Source organism: Tachyglossus aculeatus, chromosome 18 (genome assembly GCF_015852505.1).
Source record: "Tachyglossus aculeatus isolate mTacAcu1 chromosome 18, mTacAcu1.pri, whole genome shotgun sequence".
NCBI classification, from domain to species: domain Eukaryota; kingdom Metazoa; phylum Chordata; class Mammalia; order Monotremata; family Tachyglossidae; genus Tachyglossus; species Tachyglossus aculeatus.
The window spans coordinates 2,309,725-2,327,745 of NC_052083.1; the positions used below are offsets into that span (position 1 = coordinate 2,309,725).

At 47.8% G+C, this 18,021-nt stretch overlaps 1 protein-coding gene across 1 annotated transcript in view; it reads left to right on the plus strand.

The window, feature by feature from the left end:
* Window positions 1-17,816, plus strand: part of TSNARE1 (t-SNARE domain containing 1) — a 239,421-nt gene extending 221,605 nt beyond the window's left edge. The window contains exon 12 of the mRNA XM_038760394.1: window positions 17,685-17,816. The gene's annotated coding sequence lies outside the window, so the exon portion shown is untranslated. The remainder of the gene's footprint in view (window positions 1-17,684) is intronic.
* Window positions 17,817-18,021: the final 205 nt, after the last annotated feature.

Genomic DNA, 18,021 nt, shown 5'->3' on the forward strand with positions numbered 1-18,021 from the left:
CCAGCTTGGATGATGCAGGGGAAATATTTAGTTTCACAAGTCAGCGCCAGCCTGATTTCAATGGGGACACTCCCTGCTGTTGCTGGAGTTTTGATCTCCTCTGGATACCTGGGCTGGCTTTGGTCTGGAGAGAGGTAAGAGAGTGGGTGGATTGGGAGGGCCCAGAAGCAGCACAGCCTAGGGTTCTAATTCCAGCACCTCTGCCTGTCTGCCGTGTGACCTTGGGCTAGTCACTTCACTTCTCTGTGCCTCAGTTACCTTATCTGTAAAATGGGATTAAGACTCTGAGCCCTATGTGGGACATGTTGGACTCTGTCCAACCCGCTTACCTTGGACCTACCCCAGCTCTTAGAACAGTTCCTGGCATATAGTAAGAGCTTAACAAATACCATAGAAAAAGAAAGAAGGGATTTTCCTTTCAGGCTTGGGCTGTGGCAGGGAGCATGAAAGGGGTAACTCCAATCCATTAATAGTGCTGTGAGGGAGCTCGAGAGGCAGAGTCCTGGCTGACCTGCCCCAGTGCCCATCGGTTTGGACATTCACCTCCCTGGAGACAGAGGACTGGACTGGATGCCCCCTCAGGGATGATTCCAGCTCTGGAGGTCTAGTATGCTGACCTTTCAGACTGTATCCCTGATCTAACCCTCATTTCCTCTTCCATACCCTTCTGTATCACCCTTGAACTTGGATTTGCTCCCTTTATTCACCCCTCCCCGGACCCACAGTACTTATGCCCGCATCTGAAATGTATTTATTTATAATAATGTCTATCTCCCTCTATAGAATGTAAGCTTGCTGTGGGCAGGGAGTGTTTTTTACCAACTCTGTTATATTATTATTTTATACTCTCCCAAATTCATAGTACAGTGCTCTGCACACAGTAAGAGGTCAATAAATATGATTGATAAATATGATTGATTGGCTGTCACAATAGTGACCAGGCCCTCCGCTTCACAGACAGTCCTCAAAACAACAGTGTGAAGTAGCCTGGCCTGGGAATCAGAAGGATCTGGGCTCTAATCACGGCTTTGCCACTTGTCTGCTGTGTGACCCAGGGCAAGTCACTTAACTTCTCTGTGCCTCAGTTCCCTCATCTGTAAAATGGGGATTAAGATTGTGAGCCCCATGTGGCTGATTATCCTGTGCCCACCCCAGCGCTTAGTACAGTGCCTGGCACATAATAAACACTTAACAAATACCACAGTTATTATTATTAATATTATTAAAAACCATGACATTGCCGCCATTCAATTCCATCAGCCCACCTTCCTAGCCCCTCACCTTCCTCCCACCCTCATCCTGCTCCCTGTCTTCCTGGTTCAGAGATCCCAGGGCTGGCCTGCAGCCAATATCCCAGTCTCTCAGCTGAAATTTCAGAGGAGAAAAAGGCAGGAGAGGGAAAGAAGGAGGAAGAGAGGTAAGGGACGGTGATGGGAGGATGGGGTACAATTAGATGGGCAGCAGACAAGAGAGAGTCTAAACAATGACCCCCATCTCCAGCCATCCCACCTCCTCCTCACCGCCAGCACTCTCACAGTCCCCTGAGGTACTCACCAAAGAAGTCTTCTGGTTGGGACAGCAGAGCGGGACAGACTTCAGCCACTCCCACCCTGCTACCCTCCAGCCTCCTGCCCCAGGCCGGGTGTCTGCTGCTACCTCTGCTCACCGAAGTCTCTTGGGCTGGAAGATCAGCCCAAGCCGGAGTCCTCATCGCCCCGTGATCGGGCTTGGTGGCAGCAGCAGTGGCAGCAGGGGAGAGGCCTATGCCTCTCTCCCTCCCTCGTGGTCACCACCGCCCCCAGGCCTGAGGCCCAGGATAGACTCAGACAGGAAAGATTGGGAGAGCAGGCTTACCCTGGTTCTGGTTCCGGCTGCCCATCGACATTCACCCCCAGGGAGAAAAGCATTGTGCCGCCCCACCCATCCTCCGGCCCCTCCTCCTGTCCCTCCTCACTGCCCCCTCATCATCATCATCAATCGTATTTATTGAGCGCTTACTATGTGCAGAGCATTGTACTAAGCGCTTGGGAAGTACAAATTGGCAACACACACACTAGTAGATCTGCTGCCTGAAGACATTCAATAATTCCAATAATAAATTAAATAATCAAATTAAATCCAAAGGATGGAATTAAATATTAATTTTCAATAAGGCACGTGGAGAGCATTAGTAATTGGGGAGGAACCACCAGTCTTGGGAGGAGAAGATATTGAGGGCAGGGAAGGGAGAATGGGGAGTTGGACCCTTCTCCAGCCCCTCTACAAAGCCTCTCCAGGCCACAGAAGCCCAAGCCTCTTTCCTCTGCAGCCCCTTCTGACTGGATCCTTTCTAAAGTGACCCCTTGATCCTCAATGAACTGGTCCCACCAAGCCAGGGAGAAGACAAAGAGTCCGGCCCAGTTTGAGTCAAGGACAAACCTGGCAGTCTGAGAACAAGAGGTTTCACTACCCCGTTTGAAGCCCCGGCTAATGTGTAAGACCCTGATGGCCCAATGGGTCTGTCCTCACTGTCCTGGCCCTTTCACCTTCCAGGCTCTTCTATACTCTTAAGGGCTCATTGCTTTTTTTTTATTAATTATTGAGTTAATTAATAATAATTGTAGTATTTGTTAAGGGCTTACTATGTGCCTAGCACTGAACTAAGCATGGGGTAGATACAAGCTATCAGGGCAAGCGCAATCCCTGTCCCACATAGGGCTCATAATCTATGTACAAGGGAGAACAAGTATTGAGTCCCTATTTTACAGATGGGGAAACTGAGGACCAGAGAAGTCAAGTGATTGCCTAAAGTCACATAACAGGCAATTGGCAGAGCTGGGATTAGAACCCAGGTCCTCTGATTCCCAGGCCCATTTTGTTTCCACTGAGCTGTGCTGTCATCCTTGAGGACAGGGATGGTGTCTACCAACTCTAGTGTACTCTCCCAAGCACTTAGAACAGTGCCATCTCCACAGTAAGTGCTCAATAAATGTCATTGATTGATTGATTGACAGGTGAATGTTATGGGGTATTGGGTGTTAGTCCCTTAATCATAAGGGTGGAGGTCCAGGAGGCAAAGATCACAAGTGTCCCTCGGAATCCTATGGCCGTGGTCTAAAACAGAATTTTGATTGTATGGACCAGTGGCAAACCCACAAATGATTCTGCTTGTGGCGTATCTTTATAAGAGACAGACACAAGTGAATTTGGGAACCCTGTTCCTCAAGGAGGGAGCCCTGGGTCATGAATTAAGGGTAAAATTATTAGGAGACAAAAACAGTAAATTCATAAAGGGCAATAAGACTACACCTAGACATTAATTTTGATTTATGGAGAACAGGGCGTAACAGGCAAACTGGATTGCTCTGTTTGATGGAGTTTAGGAATGAGCTGGAGAAGAGAATGCAATAAATACTTCACATTTGGCCTTCAGTAAAACATTTGATACATTGGCTAATTAAATTATTTCCTGCCAAATTAGCTGGAATTGGCTTGGAGAGAAACACAGCCGGGGGCATTAGAAGTCCAGAAGCATGGTGTTCCAATCATATGAACATTGTTTCCTTTGGATTCAGAAGAGACAATACCGCCGAGTGGTGGCTATGTAACCCCGGGACCCGGGGCGGATGGTCGGGGAGGAAAAGTGGGTGCCGAAAGGACCAGTATGAAACCTCCAATTCTTTCCAGAGAAGCAGCATGGCTCAGTGGAAAGAGCACAGTCTTGGGAGTCAGAGGTCATGGGTTCAAATCCTGGCTCCACCTTTCTTGTCAGCTGTGTGACTTTGGGCAAGTCACTTAACTTCTCTGTGCCTCAGTTACCTCATCTGTAAAGTGGGGATTAAGATTGTGAGCCCCACATGGGACAACCTGATCACCTTGTATCCTCCCCAGCGCTTAGAACAGTGTTTTGCACATAGTGCTTAACAAATACCAAAATTATTATTATTATTATTATTATTCCCTCCTACTGGGCTGTAAGCTCCTTGAGGGCAGGGATCAGGTAGTTTATCTCTAACATAATCATTTTTACTGAGCACTTACTCTGTGCAGAGCACTGAACTTGGGAGAATACAATAGAGATAGTAGATACAATACCTGCTTTTTCCAAGTACTTTATTTGGAGACCTGCAACCATAGGTGTCCAATAAATTTCTATTGACTGATGATATTATACAACAGAGGTGGTAGACACATTCCCTGTCCACAGAGAGTTTACAGTCTAGAGGAGGATGCAGACATTAATATGAACAGATATTGACTAACCACTCCAGTGAACTAGAAGCACTGCTTTCTGGGAACCTCTACAGTAAACACACCCAGATCCCAAATACTTCCCTCTTCTCAACCCCATGCCCTCCACCCAGTCAGAAAGGACTGGGGATTAATAATAATAATAGCGGCATTTATTAAGCACTTACTATGTGCAAAGCACTGTTCTAAGCGCTGGGGAGGTTACAAGGTGATCAGGTTGTCCCACCGGGGGCTCACAGACTTAATCCCCATTTTACAGATGAGGTAACTGAGGCCCAGAGAAGTTAAGTGACTTGCCCAAAGTCACACAGCTGATAATTGGCAGAGCCGGGATTTGAACCCATGAACTCTGACTCCAAAGCCCGGGCTCTTTCCATTAAGCTATGCTGCTTCTCTGTAGCCACGCTGCTTCTCTGTGGTTAGAGGTTAGAGGTCTGGTTAGAGGACCACACAGCCAGGTATATATATACTACTTGTATATACTACTTGTAGCAGATTGTCTCACCCCAGGAAAGCTCTCTTTCGTGGGTTCCTGAAAGGGGGGGGGCCCATTTAAATCCAGTCCTGGGTGCGGAGAAGCCTGGTGAAATGGGAGCAGCCCCTTCCCTCCCCACCATTCACCAGCTGTGAGCACTGAGGTCACCGGGAGTGGCGGTGAAGAAGGGTGGTGGGGGGGGGGGGGGGGGGGGGCCTGGTTGCTGCCACAGCTGCTTTCCTGGAAACTCCCTGTGCCGCACACCTAAAGTTACCAATTAATCACTCAGAATGGCTGTAGATGCAATAAAGCACGATTAACATTGGGGCTCTAAGAGAGCACCTTGTCTCCTTCTCTAACAGCTCATTAGGAAAAGACTAAATAACCCTGGACTTTATAGTCGTTTAAAAAGGAAGGTTTTGTTGCAGCTGGTGACTGCAGAGCCGGGCAGCTGTTCCCTTTTCCTCCACTGAGCCTCAGGTCCTGAACGCTTTTCAGCAAAAGCTAGGCCTTGTTACCTCTAACCCCTCTGAAGCTCCTGCTTCACACCTCTGAGGCAGAGGTGAGAAGAGGGGGAGGTGATCAGGGGGGAGAAGGATAATAATGATAATAATGGCATTTATTAAGCACTTACTATGTGCAAAGCACTGTTCTAAGTGCTGGGGAAGTTACAAGGTGATCAGGTTGTCCCACGGGGAGCTCACAGTCTTCATCCCCATTTTACAGATGAGGTAACTGAGGCCCAGAGAAGTTAAGTGACTTGCCCAAGCCCACCCAGCTGACAGGTGGTAGAGCCGGGATTTGAACCCATGACCTCTGACTCCAAAGCCCATGCTCTTTCCACTGAGCCATGCTGCTTCTCTTATGAAAGGATGAAAGGAGATGGTTAGAACAAGGAGGTTGCAGATTGGCTGTTCCCCACCTCCTGGCCTGGACAAAACTGGAGGGAAATAATCATAAAATTGGTGCTTGTTAAGTGCTTATGTGCCAAGCACTGTTCTAAGCACTGGGGTAGATACAGGTTAATCAGGTTGGACACAGTCCCTGTCCAACATGGGACTCACACTCTTAATCCCCATTTTTACAGATGAGTAACTGAGGCACAGACAAGTTGAGTGACTTGCCTGAGGTCACACAGCAGGCTAGGGGTGGAGGTGGGATTAGAACTCAGGTCCTTCTGTCTTCCAGGCCCCTGTTCTGCCCACTAAACCACACTGCTTCTCACTTGGAAATGGGTTGAAGCTGAAGCAAGAGAGAGTTAAATTGGATATAATAATGATAATGATAGCATTTATTAAGTGCTTACTATGTGCAAAGCACTGTTCTAAGCACTGGGGAGGTTACAAGGTGATCAGGTTGTCCCACAGGGGCTCACAGTCTTCATCCTCATTTTACAGATGAGGTAACTGAGGCACAGAGAAGTTAAGTGACTTGCCCAAAGGCACACAGCTGGCAATTAGTGGAGCCAGGATTTGAAAGGAAGAACGTCTTGGTTGACTGTGGCATAGAAAAGCAGAAAGGGCCGTGGGTGACTTTAATCCTTGGAAATAATAATAATGATGATGGCATTTATTCAGCGCTTACTATGTGCAAAGCACTGTTCTAAGCACTGGGGAGGTTACGAGGTGATCAGGTTGTTCCCTCGGAGGGCTCACAGTTTTAATCCCCATTTTACAGATGAGGTAACTGAGGTCCAGAGAAGTTAAGTGACTTGCCCAAAGTCACACAGCTGACAATTGGTGGAGCTGGGATTTGAACCCCCGACTTCTGACTCCAAAGCCTGGACTCTTTCCACTGAGCCATGCTACTTCTCCAAATCATCTGGGTAACATGGTTGGGGTCTGTTCTGTCTGTGGGAGGAAGAGTGGACCCCTGTCTCTGTCAGACCAAGAGCCCAAGTACCCTCAGGTGCTTTCTAATTCATGCCCACCCAGACCTGGGGAATGAAGTTCCTCATGCCCATTTGTAGGTGAGAGAGCTGCAGCCTGGCAAGGTGGTGTGACTTGCCTAATGGCACGTGGCATTTATACGGGAGAATGGAGCCTGGGCTTGCGGAACCTCAAACTCCATCACCTGTTGAAGGTAGTGGATGCCAGCTTCCGGCCTATGCCGCAGCTTCCAATCTGGAGATGTGTCATCTACTCTCTTTCTGGCACCAGGATTCATTTTGAAAATGATGCCTCCACCTATTCAAGGCACCCTGTGATTGATTATTAGGGCCTCTTCAACTGGGTCAGTCAGCCAGCTGCTCAAAAGCCTTTACTACCAGGATTCCTCTCTGAATGAGAATAGACAGTGGGTGGGCTTGCCCTGGGGATATTCCAGTAGTAATGCTATTTATTAAGCACTCACTGTATGCAGAGCTCTGTGCTAAGTACTGGGAGAAAATATTCAGGTGGAAATGAAACAAGGGTCCTGTTCCTCATGAGGCTCCTAATCAATCAATTGTATTTATTGATGCTATACTTATTGTTTTGGAGAGTACAGTATAACAGATTTAGTAGACTTGTTTCCTGCCGACAAGGAGTTTACAGTCCATCGGAAGACACAGGACAGACCCAGCAGTGAAAGGAGAGTGTTCAGAGGGAAGAGAAGCAGTATGGTCTAGGGGTTAGAACTGGGAGTTGTAAGGACCCGAGTTCTAATACTGAATCTGCCACTTGTCTGCTGTAGTCATTTAAATTCTCTGTACCTCAGTTACTTCATCTGTAAAATGGGGATTAAGACTGTGAGCCTCACGTGGGACATGGCCTGTGTCCAACCTGATTAGCTTTTATCTACCCCAGTGCTTAGCACAGTGACTGACATGCAGTAAGGGCATAACAAATACCATAAGAAAAGAGTATTCAGGATTGTGTAGGAGTTGGAGATTTTACGAATTTCCCTCTCACCTGGGAGATCAGGAAGCGGAGGAAGTTCGGGCAGAAGCCAGAGATGGGAGATTGAGAAAGAGGACAAGAAGTCACTGATGGAGTCAAAAATAAGCAGGCGCCTCTCTCCCTCCACTAGCTCCTACCAGAAGTTTCCTCCTAATCAATCGATGGTGATTATTGAGTGCTTAATGTTTGCAGAGCCCTGAACTATGTATGTGGTTGGGAGAGTACAACATCAGAGCAGGTAGACATCCCTACCACACTTTCATTCCCCTTCCATGCAGGGCCTGGAGAAGTTGCAGGAGAGGAGTAGGGAGGCAGCATTTCAGCTGGCTCTGCTTCCATCCCAGCTGGCTGAATTCCTTTCCCTGCATCCAAATTCGGAATCCCCCCCCTCCCCACACCCCCCTCGGTCTGCACACGGCAGCTCTGGCTGGGTAACTGGGCATCCGAAACTGTGGGACCAGGCTGCCTCACCCTCCCCAGCAGATGTTTGCTCTTCAAAGTTGTCTCTTCTGAGGTCTCTTATTCAAATCTGATCCGAAGGTGAGATGAGGAAAAAGGCTTTCAAATGCAAATGTGCGTTGAGGTAGAGCATATGTCTGAGGTATGGAAAGGGGAACCTTTGGCTTCTCTTTTGCAGGGAATTTATTTAAAGGGCAAGAGCTGAGTGACTCAAAGGTGGAGTGAAAGGCCAGGGGGTGAGAAGGAAAGTCTCTGCCTGGTAGGGGGATGGACAAGGGCAAGGAGCATTATGGGCAGGGAACTTGCCTGCTAATTTTCCTCTATTGTACTCTCCCAAGCTCTTAGAACAGTGCTTTGCACATAGTAAAAGCTCAATAGATACCACTGATTGATTGATTGACCATTCCTTCTTCCTATGCATCCTGGGATGCTCTCTCAGTAACCCTGACTGGTGTCAGGCTGACTGAGATGTCAGGTCATTAAAGAAACATATTAGGGAGATTGTCTGCCCTCAAAATATTGTTTGGTCATCTCTTTCCCACCCTTTGCCCCACCGATGAGTTTAGGTGGTGCTGCTACCAGCGCCAGGTTCTCCTGGCCCAGGACTGTGTCATTTTCTGGGGTGAATGATTTCTGCAAGTTATTTGTTCATCATTTTGATGTTTTTCAATACTTCTGTCTGCCCCCACCACTAGAACGTAAGCTGTTTGAGGGCAGGAAATGCATGTCTTGTGCCGGTTGTACTTCCCCAAGCAGGGCCCCAGCATGGTGGACTCCTGCTCTAGTGGAGTGGGGTGGAGTGGGGAACTGTGCCCTAGGGTTAGGGTCAGGGGTCGTGGGCAGGGAACTCCTTAGGGGTAGGTAGATGGTTTCTAGCCTGCACCTCTGTCCCTTACCCCCCAACCATGGTCACAAGGAGCATCCGAGCTGGAAACCATCAACTTGTTGTCTCCACTGTGACAATCCCGTCTGCTGCAATTCATCTGCTCAAAAAAATGGCAGGTAACTTGAGACTTTCAGCCCCACTTGGAAAGTCACTGCTGCTTCTGCTTCCAGCCAGAATGACCTCAGTCAGTTTTTCCAGAATCCACCCCCTGACTCCATCTTGGTGGAGAGGGCCAGACTCTTGCCATCCGTAAACTTTTTCCAACACCCCAACCTCATGTCCCACCTGTGGGTGGACAGGACTATGAACTGTGGGGATGGGCAGAGGGTGCAGAGGCGAGTGTGCTGGGATCCCGATGTCATGAGCAGAAGCCTTGCCCTGGTTAGAGCCAGAAGTTTAGAATTCTTCCTCCTCCTCCTCCTCCCCCCCACCCCTTCTCCTCCTCCCCCTTCTCCTCCTCACTTCCCCTCTTCTCCTTGGTTTCCTCTCTTCCCGGTGAATAGCTTCCAACCGTCTGTTAAAATGAAAAGGTCTCCCTCAGCTAGCATCTATTAAAGTACCATATGGCCAAGGAAGAGCCTGAGGTGATCAGGGGCAGAGAACTCATCTCAGCTCACACAGGCAGTTGTGTGTTGGCAGTTTAATTAGGAAAGCGCTTCATAAGTAATGCCCCAGCTTCTCCATTGTCTTTCTCCCTCCAGCCCCGACTCTCTGCAGCCGGGCAGGGTTGGAGGGAGGTAAGGGGAGGTAAGGGGAGACCTGGTGCTCCCTTGACCTCCTGAAAGCCAATCCATGTTGACTCAGAGATTGGAGAGTGAGCAGAATTCCAAATCACCACCTCTCTCTCCATCCCCTTCAATCTCCCACTCCTCACGACTCCCGGTCCCTCCGATCCCAGCGCCATCCGCCACTAGAAGAGAACAGAGATTCTACATGGAAGAAGTGGAAGGTTGGTTCTCTCCTGAAGCGCTCACTGCGTGGCCAAGCCATATCTCTCTACACATCGGGGTTGGGATTACCCCTTCAGGGTTTGCCTCGCCAGATGGTCGCCTGAATCACCAGGATTGATTAAGCCCTATCTGGGGGCAGAGCACTGTACTTGGTGCTCGGGGAACAGGCAAAAGAAGTGAAAGATACGATATGCAGAAGTGTGTGTGTTTGTGTGAGTTTGTGTATGATTGCATCTGTCCCTGCCCCCATCAGCTTGCATTAAAGATGAGTTAAGATGCCACCACTCAGGGGCCCCATCTTTTTTAAAGTAAAATACAGAATTTGCAACAAGCAGGCCCTGAACCACTGCCTAAAAGATTTCTAAAGATACTTCTAGCCTGTCGAGCTGAGCTTCTCGGTGGATAGGAAGGGTATTTAGTTTTCAGCTTGTCGCTTCCTCGTTACATCTTGAAGCATGGCAGCATGGGATAGGCTGAACAGGACTGGACCTTCAGACGGTGACTGGGAAAGGGTCAGGCAGGGCATCTTTTGCTCTGACTACCAGTCGTTCTATCACGCAGTAGCCTGAGGATCCTTGCGGTTTCTCAGAACAGCTAAATTTACTTAGCAATTTCCCGAGCCCTGGCCTATTGATGGAGTCAAATGTTTTTGTAAGGTCAGTGAACACAGTTTAGAGGTCTTAGTTTTGCTCTCCGCATTTTCCTGTGCCTGTCACACGGCAGAGATCAGATCTGTTGGGATGTGCCTGGACTGGGATCCAGGTAGCTCATAATTGACTGTATTCTTCAATTGTCTCTCTGGAAGGACTCAGGAGACACACACACACACGCACGCACACACACACACACACACACACACACACACACACGAAGACACCTAAATGACGATGAATGGCTTTGCAAATTCACCGCAGCGCTGTGGGCTGACGATAAATCTGAAGAAAGGAGAAGTTGTGTGCCAGCCCACACCTGGGAAATCCTGCCCACAAATAAGAGTTTTCACCAACACGGAATTTTGAACCAATACCCAGTTCTGCTCCCCATCTCCCTAATGAGAAACAATGTGTTCTAGTGGAAAGAACGAGAGCCTGGGAATCAGAGGACCTGGGTTCTAATCCTGGCTTTGCCACTTGCTTGCTGTATGACTTGGGCAAATCACTTTAGTTCTCAATGCCTCAGTTTCCTTATCTCGAAAATGGGGATTCAATACATGGTAAATAATAATACTAATAATTATCATAGCTATTAAGTGCTTACTATGTGCAAAGCACTGTTTTAAGTGCTGGGGTAGATGTAAGGTAATCAGATAGCCCCACATGGGGCTCACAGTCTTCATCCCCATTTGATAGATGAGGTAACTGAGGCACAGAGAAGTTTAGTGACTTGCCCAAGGTCACGCAGCCAAGACGTGGCAGAGTCAGAATTAGAACCCATGTCCTTTGTCTCCCAAGCCCGTGCTCCTGACACTAGGTCATGCTGCTTCTGTTCTTTCTCCCATAAACCGTGAGCCCCTTGTCAAATAGGCATTGTGTATGACCCAATGATCTTGTATCTACCCCAGCATTTAGAACAGTGCCTGGCCCATAGTAAGTGCTCAACAAATGCCACAATTGTTGTTGTTGTTGTTGTTGTTGTTATATGGCTGTGAGATCTGGGCCTACTACAGAAAACCAGGTTCACAAGCAGCTTTACCGGCTCCATCTTTGATCCAAAAGTAAGCTCGCTGTGGGCAGGAATGTGTCTGTTTATTGTTGTATTATACGCTCCCAAGAGCTTAGTACAATGCTCTTCACACAGTAAGTGCTCAGTAAATGCGACTGAATGAATGAATGAACCGTACATTAGAGTTGGTAGACGATCTCTGCCCTCAAGGAGCTTACAATATAAAGTCCCAGTGAAGCGCAATCTCAAAGAGTGCAATGTAGCAGTGGGCTGCTGGGAGACCACTACAGTTGACAGGGCAGCCTGGCAGGCAGTGAATAAGAGAGGGGCTGCCCACCTGGAGCAAAAACTTGTGGAGATCAGGATGCCAAGTGCTGCCTCAGAAGCAGAGGCAGGCCCCGTGTCGGGTAAACAGACTAGAACAGCAAGGATCCCCATATACTGTAAGCTCCCTGTGGGCAGGATTCATGTCTACCCAGTTTGTTGCACTTTCCCAAGCACTTAGTACAGTGCTCTGCAAATAGTAAGCACTCAATAAATAGCATTGGTTGATTGCTTGATTGATCTGTGGTTAAGCACAAGTGATGTCACAGGGTAGGTTTGTCTTTTTAGTCATGCTTGCACCCAGGGAGAGGATCCCACAATCCTCCATGTCATCTTGGAAGATGAAGGGTATCTTCCATGTTTCCCAAGCTATCCCATGCCAGCCCTCCTCCTATGACACTCCACCTGCTGGATTTAGAGATCAGGACCGGGGGTCATTTTTCATGAAGAACCTACACCCCTAAAAGGCTTCCAAAACCCACGAACACACTTGGACTTTCCCTCAAGTAGTCTAGTGTACAGAATCTTCAATTCTGCTTCTGACAAACAAGGTGCCACTTAAACACCTCACAGCATAGAGTGATTTTCTGTAAGGCTGGATGGAAGAGGGGAGGAGGCTCAGAGAGGAAGGCTTTGACCACTGGATCCTGAACGGTCTTGAGCCCACCAAATGGTCCAATCCAGGAGAGCCCGAATCTGGAGGCATCCTTTGTCCCTTGGTGGGGAACAAAGTCCAGAAAAAGAGAGAGTCATCCCAGCCTTGGAGGGGGGCAGTCAGTGAGGGAGGCAATTGCCTCAGGGCTCATGGCGGGGAGGTTTGTGTGAGGGCAGGGGGCTACTGGATGGCTGGATGACAGCAGTGTGGGAGCAGAAATGGTTAAAAATTCATAATTCTTCAGCCAAGGTGAGAAGCAGGACCTGTGAACAGAGACTTGGGTGAGGTAGGGGAGTATATCATCTTTGGACAAGAAGGGGGGCATCCGGAGAAACACTCAAGTTTTGTGGGTTTGACCTGGCTTCTCTATGTCATCATGTTGTGCCGTAAGCATGTAAAATAGTAATGTCACAGTCACCTGGATCGTAGAGTGTGTGTTCCGCTTTAGCCCGCCAAAGGAGAGGCCAGGATTCTGGCAGACATTTCCCCACACCATGACCTTGATATGGGTCATTTAAAGTCCAAGAGGCATGGTCTTTTGACTTCTAGGTGATCCTCTTTTCTTGGGTGTGCCCAGGGAAAGTCTGCCCCCTCCCCTGCTTACCATTTCCCACAGTGCCCCATGGCTAGACCATTTTCTTTTAGGGCTCCTTAGCTACTCCAGGGTACATCAGGCTTCACAGTGAGCCATGACATCATCTCCTTGACAACTCCAAGTGGTTGGTACAGAGCTGTGCACACAGTAAGTACTCAATAAATACCATCGATGAACTGTGCCTTGTGCCATTTTGCGCCTTCTGACTCCCAGAATTTGAAAATCGCTGAGCAAGTTGTTGCAAGATTCTCAGCCCAACATCCAATTTTGAGCCTAATTGCTTTCTGACATCTAGTAGATTATTTTGATGGTGTTGACATGCTTAACTGGCTAGCATTGAAGGGGCTGGAGTGGAAAGAAGTTGGGCAGGTCTGGGTCTGTCAGATGGCCCATAGTGGAGTAGAGAGTGTTTTGTTTTCAGTGGTTTGCTGAAAATCCATTCTGACTTGGGAGGAGGTGTCTCTGCTCCAGCAAGTTGGCAAATTATTCAGTGAATTGTGTGTTAATGTCCATTAGGTCATCAGCTGGTGCTCTGGACTCTTCATTCACTCTCCTAACTATGTCTGTCACTGGACAAAAGGTTTGCTTTCCTGGTCTTTGGGGCCTCAAGTAGCATTTATGGAGTTGCATTTCTGAAACAGGGGTTTTTGTCTTTCATTTCTTTGCTTGCATTTGTCTGTCTTTCCTAATTAACCTCCCTGCCTCCTGTCTCTCCCCACTCCAGTTCATACCTTTACTCTGCTGCTGGGAACATTTTTCTACAAAAATGTTCAGGACATGTCCCCCCACTCCTCAAGAAACTCCAGTGGTTGCCCATCCACCTCTGTATGAAACCAAAACTCTTTATCGTTGGCTTTAAAGAGATCACCTTAGCCCCTTGTACCTCATCTTGCTGCTCTCCTATTACAACACAGCCCAAACACTTCTCTTCTCTAATGCCAGCCTACTCACTGTACCTGTTTCATCTATCTTGCCACTGACCTTTCATCCTCCTCCTGCCTCTAGTTTGGAATGCCCTCCCTCTTCATATCTGACAGACATTTACTTTCCCCACCTTCAAAACATTATTAAAGACACATCTCTTCTAAGAGGCCTTCTCATTTTCTCTTCTCTCCCTCCCTTCTGCATCACTCACTTCATTCACTTCTCCCTCACCCCCATTGGCATAATGGAAATAGCCCAAGCCTGGGAGTGTGGAGTTCTAATCCCGGGCTCAACCCAAATCACTTTACTTCTCTGGGCTCAATTTCGTCATCTATAAAATGGGGATGAAATACTTGCTCTCCCTCTCCCTTAGTTGTGAGCCCCATGTGGAATAGGGACTGTGTCGGATCTAATTGTATTGTATCAGCTCCATTGCTTATCACAGTGTCTGGCCCATGGTAGGCACATAACAAATCAATCAATCAATCATATTTATTGAGCGCTTACTATGTGCAGAGCACTGTACTAAGTGCCTGGGAAGTACAAGTTGGCAACATATAGAGACAGTCCCTACCCAACAGTGGGCTCACAGTCTAAATGCCACTATAAAATGATGATGATGATGATGGTAATAATCTGGGTGATGTGCTTATCCTGTCTCCCTCATCTGATTGTGAGCCCTTCAAGGGCAAGGACCATCCCTTCTTCCTCTGCATCCTACCATTTTTTTTCAGTAGCACTGACTGGTGTCAGACTGACTGAATTGTCAGACCATTAAAGAAACATATCAGGAAGAGTGTCTGTCCTCAAAATATTGTTTGGTCATCTGTTTCCCACCCTTTATCCCACTGATGAGTCTCTGTGGGGCTGCTGCCAGCTCCAGGGTCTCTCGTCCAGGACTGTGTCATTTTCAGGGGTGAATGATTTCTGCAGATCATTTGCTCATTATTTTGATGTTTTTCAATATTTCTGTCTGTCCCCACCACCAAATGATAAGCTGAGGCCAGGAAACACATGTCTTGTAATAGTTGTACCTTCCCAAGTAGGCCCCCAGCTGGGGTGGACCAGCTCTGGTGGAATGGGGAACTGTGCCCTATATTCATTCATTCAATTGTATTTATTGAGCACTTACTGTGCGCAGAGCACTGTACTAAGCATTTGGGAAGTACAAGTTGGCAACATATGGAGACAGTCCCTACCCAACAGCGGGCTCAGAGTTTAGAAGGGGGAGACAGACAACAAAACAAAACATATTAACAAAATACAATAAATAGAATAAATATGTACAAGTAAAATAAATAAATAGAGTAATAGATATGTACAAACATATATAGATATATACAGGTGCTGTGGGGGGGGGAAGGAGGTAAGGCAGGGGATGGGGAGGGGGAGGAGGGGGAAAGGAAGGAGGGGGCTCAGTTTGGGAAGGCCTCCTGGAGGAGGTGAGCTCTCAGTAGGGCTATAGGGTCAGGGGTCCTGGGCGGGGAATGCTTTAGGGGCAGATCGATGGTTTCTAGTCTCTGACCCTGCCTCTTGCCCCCCAACCATGGCCATGCAGAGTATCCAACCTGGAAGCCATCTCCAAAGAAGCCGTCAGTGTTCATGAGAAAAGACCCTTCCTCTCTCACCTCCATCCCCGCATCCCGCCTCCGCTCCATGTGCCGACTCTCCAACCCAGAATTATTTCTGACCCATCAGAGCCCCTTTCGTTCTTAGCCTTCGCAAGGAGAACTATTTATTTCTCTGACACAGGACATTCATTTGGCTTTTTCCTCAAACTCACAAGGTCAGAGAGGCTCATTTCCTTGATGGTTCTTAACCCTGCTGGACCCCACTCTTACAGGAAACATCCCAGGCAAATAAGTCAGCCAGCCCTCTCTGTGAATGGCATCCAGTGAATGTCCCCGTCACAGGGAGCAGAGGGGATTTGCTGTGCGGAAAAATGTTAATAACAGATATTCTGCTTTTCACCTCATTCACGGAGTAGGAGCATTGCAATTAGCAACACAGTTCATGCGCTTTTCTATATTTACCTTCCCGTCCATTGCATGGGGCTCCACTTCTGACGGGGCTGAGGCTCAGATAGTGGAAAGGTTGAGGAGGGGGATGGGCCAACAATTTAATAATGATCATGATGATGTTGTCAAGTGCTTTGCTAAGCTTCGGGAGTATGTGTAAGAAAGTCAGATCGGACATGTTCCCTGTCCCACATGGAGCTCACAGTCCAACAGGGAGGGAGTACAGGCATCTTATTCCCATTGTACAGATGAGGAAACCGAGATTCAGAAAGGTTAAATGACCTGTCCAAGGTTACACAGCTGGCAGGTGGTGGAGCCAGGATGCAAACCCCAGCTTCCTGACTCCCAGCCCTGTGCACTTTGATACCGTGCTGCCTCGGTTTAGAATTCCTTGAAGAGTTGGTCTTGTTAGAGCAGGTGGGGTTTAGGAGGCCCCTGAATATGGGGAAAGCTGTGATTTTTTTTTTTAATGGCATTTGGAAAGCATCTACTATGTTCCAGGCACTGCAGTAACCCTGGGGTAGATACAAACTAATCAGGTTGGACACAGTCCATGTCAATCAATTAATCACAGTATTTATTGAGTGCTTGCTGTGTGCAGGGCACTGTACTAAGCGCTTGGGCGAGTTCAACACAACAGTATAACAGGCACATTCCCTGCCCACAGCAAGCTTACAGTCATGGGTCTCACAGTCTTAATCCCTATTTTACAGATGAGGTAACTGAGGCACAGAACAGTGAAATAACTTGCCTAAGGTCGTAGAGCAGTCAAGTGGCAGATTAGAACTCAGGTTCTTCTGAGTCCCAGGCCCATATTCTATCCACTAGGCAATGCTACTCCTTGCATTTATGTTACGATTCCCAGCAGCCTGCTTATTTCAGGCTCAGCCTAATTCTTCCAGGCCTCGACCCTGGGAGCCCGGGCAGAATTATGTGACCTGGACAACGCTGTCTCCCGACACTGTCTCACACATCCAGAAGCGCAGAATGTATTTTCCTTCATTTTTCCTGGGAACCTAGACACCCAGTAGTAATGACTGTATTTACTGATCACCTGCTGACTGCAGTGCACTGTATAAAGCAGTTGGGAAAACAACACACGCTTAGGACCTATTCCCTGCCCTCAAAGAGTGTCCACTCTAGTGGAAGCTGGAATGGGCAGTTTAGGAAAGTGGTTGATTGTCAATCACTTTATACATTCCAGCTCTTACTCCACTCAGTGCTTCTATCTAAATCTGTGAATAGGGTGCTTTCTTTGTTTCCATTGTTTTTCCGCTTGCTGTAGAAGTAGTAGTGGTATTTATTTAATGGCAGAATGAGTGCTTGTTGAGGGCAATAGCTCGAGGAGTTTATAATCTACTACAAGACTGAAGGGCCCTAGAGATGATTTGCAAGGTAGAAATACATGGCATTCTAGTGACCCAAAACAGTTGATGGGCCTCTCCCAATCTGAGCCATTGGGGAGCACGGGAATGTTAATTGGCAGGAGCTAATCATGAATGGGGAATTTCCATTGGTCCTGGGTAATGGGGATTAAGGGTGGAGTTTGTTTGTCCAGCTGGTTATATGGAAAGTAGGCATCTGAAAGCCCCTGAAATCATGACTCAGTGGTTCTTTTTTTTTGCAGATCTCCTGTGCACCTCTACAAAGCTAAAGAGACTTGAAGGAGCTCTGCTTTTGGCCACGTATCAACGTCTGCTTTCTTGAATCCATCCCAGCTGATGACTCTGCTGCCAATAAATGCTGGTGCCCTGTGAGAGATGTCCGCACTCCGGTGTTGTTTTTTGTGTGCCTTTTGGACTTGTATCAGGGCCTTGAAATTTTTCTGACCTTGTACTATGGAATCTTCTTTCCTTGTCCCAAGTACCCTGGGACTGGGGATTTATTGCAAACAGAAGTTAGTGATTATACAGGCTTGTAGCCTCATAACTCTTAATTCATCTTTCAGGTGTGTCCTTTCTACC